Source organism: Erythranthe guttata, chromosome 14 (genome assembly GCF_056151865.1).
Source record: "Erythranthe guttata isolate IM_541 chromosome 14, IM_541, whole genome shotgun sequence".
Taxonomy (NCBI): domain Eukaryota; kingdom Viridiplantae; phylum Streptophyta; class Magnoliopsida; order Lamiales; family Phrymaceae; genus Erythranthe; species Erythranthe guttata.
The window spans coordinates 22,570,403-22,579,042 of record NC_142546.1 but is presented as its reverse complement, the minus strand read 5'-3'; positions in this window follow the sequence as shown (position 1 = coordinate 22,579,042).

Genomic DNA, 8,640 nt, shown 5'->3' with positions numbered 1-8,640 from the left:
CCTCTTGTTTCTGTTTCTTCATCTTCTTCTTTTTACATGTAATATTTTTTGTTTTTATAAGTTGTGGTTCAATAACTATGGTGAAATCAACGGTAAAAAAAACAATGGGGGGAGAGAGATTTTGAAATGGTCTGGGTCAACGGTCAACCACTTGGAAGAGTAAAATGGGCTGAGAGATGGTGGGCCAAAATTTCCACTTGAAAGGCACCAACCCATCAAAGCATTGTCCATCTCAAATCAAGCAAACAAATAATTTGGTGGGCCCGGTCCAGACTGGTTGGTAGGGCCCAAAAGTGATATCGGGCCATGTATGATTAATTAAGGAACCAAACTGGCAGTATATATATATATTCCTTCCATGTGAGAAAAAAAAATGAAGAAAAACAAGAGAGAAAAAAACATGGGAAACAAAGACATAATTTGAGACAAAGTGGAGGAATGATAAATCATATCAACCTAAAGTTGAAAAGGGGAATATGAAAAGACTCGAGCCATTTGACCTTTTGTTTTGTTTTAGACCATCATGCCCCCATTTGTATTTATAATATATATGTGATGTAGTCTAAATGGCTAAGCCATTAGAGAAAGCCCAAACGAGAACAATTGCACGTTTTTTGTAGAGACCTGAAAAAAAGAGTGTTGGAAAATGATTTCCCGACGTTAGCACTCCGACGGTCATGTCAGCCGATATATGTAAGTAAAGAGTCTTTAGAGTACCAGTGAGAGAATATGACCTTTTCCCTTGTGCCTCAAGACTCTATTCATGTCTGTCGTAACTCGTAACTATAGGGCAGTGGGTCCTCTGCTCTGCCTGCGGTTGTACTCGTCAATTGAGGGCAAATAATTTGGCTCCTTGCGGTCTAGATCAGTACAATCGGGGGTAAGTTAATCGGTGTGGTCGCTTTTGATAGTTGGCTGCTTCCCGATTAATGTCCATTTGAAAACTTTCCACCTCTCTGTAAATCGAAATGTAGTCACATCCATCGCATGTCTACTCCATGTGGGGATAGTGACCACCTTTATGGGGTGTTGATAAACAAGTTTGAATTAGATCTGAAATGAGATCTTTATTATTTGGGCATTTTAATGTTTTATTCATCCATATGTTTTTGGTCCACAAATCAATTGACATGAATTATTCTTCTTTTGTTTTGTATTTAAATTTTCAAACTTCTTTATGGTTATTAGGCTACAAAAACAAGCAAGCAAAATGAATGAACTTTATGTCAACTATGATACCAACAAAATTATACCCGTCAACTACATCATTTCATGGGTAACATGAAATTATGTCTCTCAAATGTAGAAAACATTTGAGTCAGATTATCTATACTTCCACTATTTAAGCATATACTTTTCATGACACGTGGATTTACCTAATTGGGTGAACAATGTATTTATTTTTTTATTTTTTTCGTTTGACATTAGAGTTGAATTCAAGTATCTCAACAAAAGGTACCCTTTTCAATATTTTATAATGGTAATAATACATATCTTACGTCTTAAAGTTTATTTTTCAAAATTAATATAGCCACGTGTAATTAACAGATTGGTGGCATTATAAATAAAACAAAAGTTATGGAATCCCAATAATAAAATAAACAATGATTGCTCCTCAAAGATATATTTTAGCTCGACGCTCTTTATAAAGTGGTCCTTTTATTAGATTAATTAATTAATTAATATTATAATTATTAAAAACTAATTTTATCTGATTCCCGCTTTTCCTTCATTGCATTGGCTTGTGATGCAATACCACATAAAAAGATAAATAATGTCGTTACACATGATTATTCTAATATATATATATATATATATAACCTCTTAAATATCAAAACGTTACTCATAAAATTATAATTTATAAAAAAAAAAATACTCATAAAATCATATATTACAATTTGTGATGGTGGGAAGCACGTGATGAGAGGCCTCTTTCGACGCATGCCAAAAGCAAATGGAAATGCAAAAATACTGAAATAGTCCCATTCAATAAAAATATGAAATCAAGTATTTGATAAAAATATTATCAAATGACAATTCATCACAGATCACCGCTACTTTGCGCCCGCCGATAGCCTGCGCCGAAAAGAATTGTCAGATAATATTTTCTTTATTATACGACCGGTCCACTAACATGCGCACTCAGTTCTTTTTCTCCTGGGTTGGGCCGGAATCATCTAACCGGTGTTTGGTCATTTTTCAGAGCTGCTGGCCCCCACTCATTTACTTATTTTCCCTTACACCCCTAAAATATAATAATTTGGCATAATACACCCTTAGGTTACAATTTTGGTACAATGCACCCCATGTCTAATATATCACCCAAAAAACAATTAAATGACGAAATAGTTAGTGTTCAAATTAATTTGATGTCATTTAATTTTATCCGCAATGTAAAAATGGATATTTTTCGAGGTGCAACATGAAAAAAAAAAAACTTATATATACTCGTAATTTTGTGCTTATATTCCTCTCGCTTTTTAATATACTTATTGGGCCGATCCAATGAGTCGATTAATTTATTTAAGTTAGGCCCGCTGGGAATATTAATCCCTCTTAGATTTATTCTCTAAATAGGATTCTACTAATTAAACTACAGATGAACATCCTAACTCATATTTCTAAAGTTAATAAAATCTAAACCCACCCCTATATATTTTTTTAATATGAATTTCATTTAAATCAATCTTCTTCACCCGCATTAAATGACTTTACCCTAAAAAGAAAAGTATAATTTGAATTAGTTAACAAGCAAACAATGATTGAAAGCAATTAGTCATATTAAAATTCACACACAAAAAAAAAAAGATAAGTAATCATGGCGTAGTACATGCAGCAGCAATAAACACGTTAGGCTGTCCAAATTAATTATGTTCAATATTTGTTAAAAGAATTCTTTTCTTTGACATTAATCTTAAATATGATTCGGACTTGACATACATTAAAAGAAAAAAAAATAATTAATAATAAATTAAAAAGGAAGAGAAAAGAAATAGCCAATCAAATCTTTAGCTAATTTTTGAAAATTCTTAGAACATGTTATAGAAACTGCAAACACTAATAAGTTGGTCGCTGAATTAAATTGTTAGGACAAGAAAAGATTAAGACACCCAAAAATTAATCATCACTCACTAACTGTACCATAACTAGCAATTAATTAATATTCATTCGATCGTTATATAGGTAGTCAAAAATTACTTTGATCATGTTCCAACATTTTCGTTATATTTTACACAAACTTCACTTTAATCAAACGAAAAAGACCATGTTCGTCTGTTATATAAGACAAGCATAATTAAAACATTGCATGATGCTAAAATAGTATATCGCATGCTGGTCAGTAGTAAACTCGACGTTATAAATAAATTAAGCAGATAAGAGAATGTCATGTGGTGGTAAACAACATATATTCGAATATTTGTACTAACTAGGAGAAAATAAGTTTTAATATATTAAATTCAAAAAAATATTCAAACGATGATTTTCATGAGGAATCAAGACTAGGGTTTGAAAATGAGTTGCCAACAATCTTGTGGTTTTTTTTTTCAAGATCACAAAACAAAATAAGGTGCATAAAATTTTGTATGGTGTGTGATTTGACCAAAGCATATTATAAGAGTAGGGGTAGGGTCATCTTATAATTACAGGCCAAATTACGGCCACCCCATAGTTATGGTCAAATTACAAAACTCCCTCTCATGTTTGGATAATTACAGTCATCCCTCAACTATGTATTATCTTACGAAAAAATCCTCAATAGTAAATTTAGGGATGTTAAATCGATTTTAGACGACCGAAATTTGCCCTATAATTATAATAAACGCATTTTTCCAATTATTATTTTATTTTTTTAAGCATGATCTATATAATATATAAAGGGAGAATACACAATTGAAGTTTTGACATCTTCAATTTTGATCCCAAATATTTTCATTTCTTTTATTTGTGGACTTCTTTCCTTAATTAGTCTTTATTACATTTTGTCTTATTTATTATTTAACTTATTTCAAAAAAATGATTTCTTTATTACATTTATGTTAATTATAAAATAAATATTATATTGATATTTAATAAGGAAATTTCGAATTTCCTTTGATTTGGCCAATCATATCTTTTATTTTTTCTTACAAATTTGAATATCAACATTTATGTTAATTATATAATAAATGGTTATTTCCTTATTTATACATATTTAACTTAATTATGATACTCAATACAAGTATAAAACCACATTTCTCATTCAACACCAAAGCAAAATTGTCCACCCGATTTTATCTTCATCTTCACCTCACTCCGACGCCAGAAGCAAGAAATGAAAGAAGAAAAAAGTTGGCTGATGATATTTTGTTAGTGTTGTTTTTTCCGTTTTTATTATTATAATTTTTATACAATTTTATTTCAATGATGCTTTATCATTTTTATTTACTTATTTATTTCTATTGCTTTCAAAAGATATTTTAAATTACCATTCTATTTTATTTCACTTTTTTTAATATATCCATTCAAATCTTTATACATTTTTTTAATAAGTTTGAATTATTCTTTTTGTATATTATGTTCTGTTAGTTTTGGTTTTATTTTCATATTTTAAACAACTCCCAATGTTAATGCTATTTTTTTCATATAATTTTATTTCAATAATTTTGTAGCATTTTATTATTGTTTCCCATTATTTTTAATATAAAATTCGATTCACTATTCATTTTTATTTCTATTTTTTAATAATTCCATTCAAAAGTTTGTTCAAATGTTTAACGACTTTGAATCATATTTATATACTTTGGATTTACTTACTAGAAAACCACCAATCAAATGTGGTCAATATTTAACATATAAGTTTGTTTATAAAAATATAAATTCTACACTCTATGTTTCATTCATTCAATGACAATCCCATTAATTACGCATTTTCAATTTTAACTGATTTGTTCCTTTTTTATTTATACACATACAATTTATCCTCAAATACCTTTATCTCATATATTTTTCTTTGACATCCTAATAGGTATTCTTGCAATATAATTTCGATTATCTAATGAATTATCCTAATATACAAGTTGCGACATGTTTTTTTTTTTTCTTCTTTTTTTTTCGCTAAACCATAAACAATAATACAATATTTAAAAATTGGGTGAACAAATAATTTTACATTTTAATTGTGTAGTACTATTTTAATTGTTTTGATAAACCTAATTTCACTTAAATTGGGATAGGTAGTTTTAGAATATTATTTTTCTTATTGCAACTAGATAGAAAAGTAAAAACTGGGTAATATTTTTAATTATTGTTTGGTGAATTATATATGTGTGTTGTACTATTTTCATTTTCTTGACAAAATCTAAAACTTATTTAAATAGGGATAAATAATTTTTAAAATATTTATACTGTTCGCATTACTAGAAACAACATTTAAGAAAATGGTAAACGATATTTTATAATGGGAAAATAATATTTTTTATTGTAAGTTATAGTTCGATGAATTTTGTGTTTTTAACAATTTTAGTTGCCTCAACTAAAATAAACCCATTCAAATCTTGGTAAATAATTTTCGAAATACCCATGTTGTTACCACAACTAGATAAAATAATTTTAAAAATGATTAAATGACATTTCATACTGGAAAAGTAATAATTGTTTACTTATTTCATAGTGAAATAATTATTTTAAAATTTTAAGTTATTGTTCGGTGAATTATGTGCATTGAACGATATTAATTTCTCTGAATAACATAAAACCACAAATATATAAATTACATTTAAAATATCTATTTTGTTATTATCACTGGACAAATAATTTAAAAAATGGATAAACGAAAATTTACAATAAGTAATTGTTTAGTGGATTAGATGTGTTCAACGATTTTAGTTATTTTAACTAACCTAAACACATTTAAATATTGATAAATTATTTATGAAATATCTATTTTGTTAATATTACTAACTACTAGATTTAAAAAAAAAAAAGGATAAACGGCAATTTATAATGAAAATAAATTATAAAGTAAACATGTCATCAATTCTTTTTCCATATATTACTTCATAGAGATATGTTTTAATTGGAGTAAACGGATTTTTTGTACTCCTAATTATTTTTTGTGCACTATTAAAAGGAAATATTAATTAATTATGGAAAAAATATGTCTGATTTTATTTAATGTTACGATTAATATTAATATTAGTATTCACATGAGTATTAAGATTATCATTAGCATTACCATTAGTATTAACATTAGCATTAGCATTAGCATCAACACAATATTATCATCAACATTAGCATTACCATTAGTATTAGCATTACCATTTTAGAATTAGTATTAGAATTATGATTATGATAACGATTAGAATTAGTATTAATATTAAGATTATGTTTAGTCTTAGGATTAAGATTAGTTTCGTATTAGTATTAGCATTAGCATTAAGATTGGTATTAACATTAGTATTATAATTAGGAGTAGCATTAATATTAATAATAACATTAGAATTCGCATTAATATATTAGGATTAGCATTAACATATTAGGATTAGTATATTAGTATTAGTTTTAATATGACTATAGTTAAATATTAGTATTAGTATTAGTATTAATATTAGTATTAGTATTAACAAGGTCGGTTTTGGGGGAGGCGAAGTTGGCGGTCGCCTAGGGCCCCCGGATTTTTAAGAAAATTTAGGGCCCCCAAATTATGTTACATACACATTATATATGAATAATTATTTTTTAAACTTTATTATATATAATATTGTGGAACATCAATTCTAAAATAAATTTAATATAAATGATCAATAGATATTTTTTCAATTTTCTTAACCTTGGGGCCCCTAAATATTAAATTTATAATGTCTTAATTATTTATTATTATACCTAAAATAAGAATCATTATTCATTAGTCTATTTAAGTTTTATAAATATTTATGAAGTTTATTTTCTATAAAGATTATACGTCACGGGAGGAAGTGAACCAGCAAATCATCCTGTTAATTTTGATTTTTTTTTTCCATATTTGAAGTTATTTTATGTTCATACATTTCAAAAAATGTTTCGAGGGCACTGCCTTTGAAACCCCGTAATCTTTATTTCATCATTTTTAGAAAATATTATTTATATGTTTTTAGTATATTTAATTTTGAACACCCTTTAATAAAATTGATTTGTCAAATAGGCCCCCGGTTTTAAGTTGTTTTTTAAATCTCGCCTAGGGCCGTTGAATTCTCATGAACGGCCATGAGTATTAACATTAGTATTAGTATTTGTATTAGTAACTATTAACATTAGTATTAGTATTTGTATTAGTAAGTATTATGATTATTTCTACTAGGATTTGGATTGGATTACGATTATGATTATTATTATGATTATGATTAGGAATATGATTATTATTATTATTATTAGAATTAGCACTGGCATTAGAATTATAATTAGAATTAGCATTAGCATTAGCATTAGCATTTGAATTAACATTATGATTATACGTAAGATTAGGATTATGATTAATATTAGCACTAGCATTAGGACTAGGATTAGTAGCATTAGTTTAGGACTAATATTAGTACTAGAAATAGACAGTAGAACTAGAATTACGATTATCATTAGCATTAGTATATTATGAGTAGCATTAGCATTAGCATATAAGTATTAGTTTAGTATTAAGATGAGCATTAGCATTATTATTAGCATATTAGTATGAATATTAGTATTGCGATATATTAGCATTTTGATTATTAATATTACTAGCATTATAATTAGAATTATGATTAGAATTACGATTAATATTACCATTAGCATTAGTATATTAAGAATAATATTAAAATTAGTGTTAGCAATAGCATATTTGCATTTCTTTAAGGATTAAAATTATGATTCGTATTATTATTAGGATTAGGATTATAATTAGAATTAGAATTAGTATTAGAATTAAGATTAACATTAATATTAGTATTAAGATTATGATTATAATTTTGATTAGAATAATGATTGGGTGTAGTACTAGGATTAGGATTATGGTTAGGATTAGCGTTAACGTTATGATTAAGATTAGCATTAGGATTACTAATAGTAATAGTATTATTATCATATTAGTATTAGTATTACTATATTAGTATTAGTATTAGCAATGGTAGGTAATGATAATGATAATGGTGACGGTAGTTGCAATGGTAATGATTGGTATTGGTATGAGTATCGGTATTTGTATCGGTATCTATATCAATATTGGTATCGTAATGATAATAGCAATGATAATGGTAATGGTAATGGTAACGGTGTTGGTATTGGTGTTGGTATTGGTAATGGTAATGGTAATGGTAATGGTAATGGTAATAGTAATGGTAACGGTAATGTACTCGCCATTTGAATACGGAAATTAAACCTTCGATATTTAATTTTTTTTCACTTATTTTGGCTGAATTTGTTATTTACATGAAATAAAATTTTTTAAACTTTGTATTGCACATTGATCTTACTATTTCGAGAACTTTTTAAAATTAAATATTTATTTTTATAATGAATTTTCCGTGCAACGCACGGGTGAAGTACTAGTTTACTATTAATATTTAAACAAAAAAAATCAATTCGTTGAATATAATAATAGAATAAAATAGGAAGAGAGAGAGAGAGAATTGTTGATGTGGAGTGCGGTGCGTG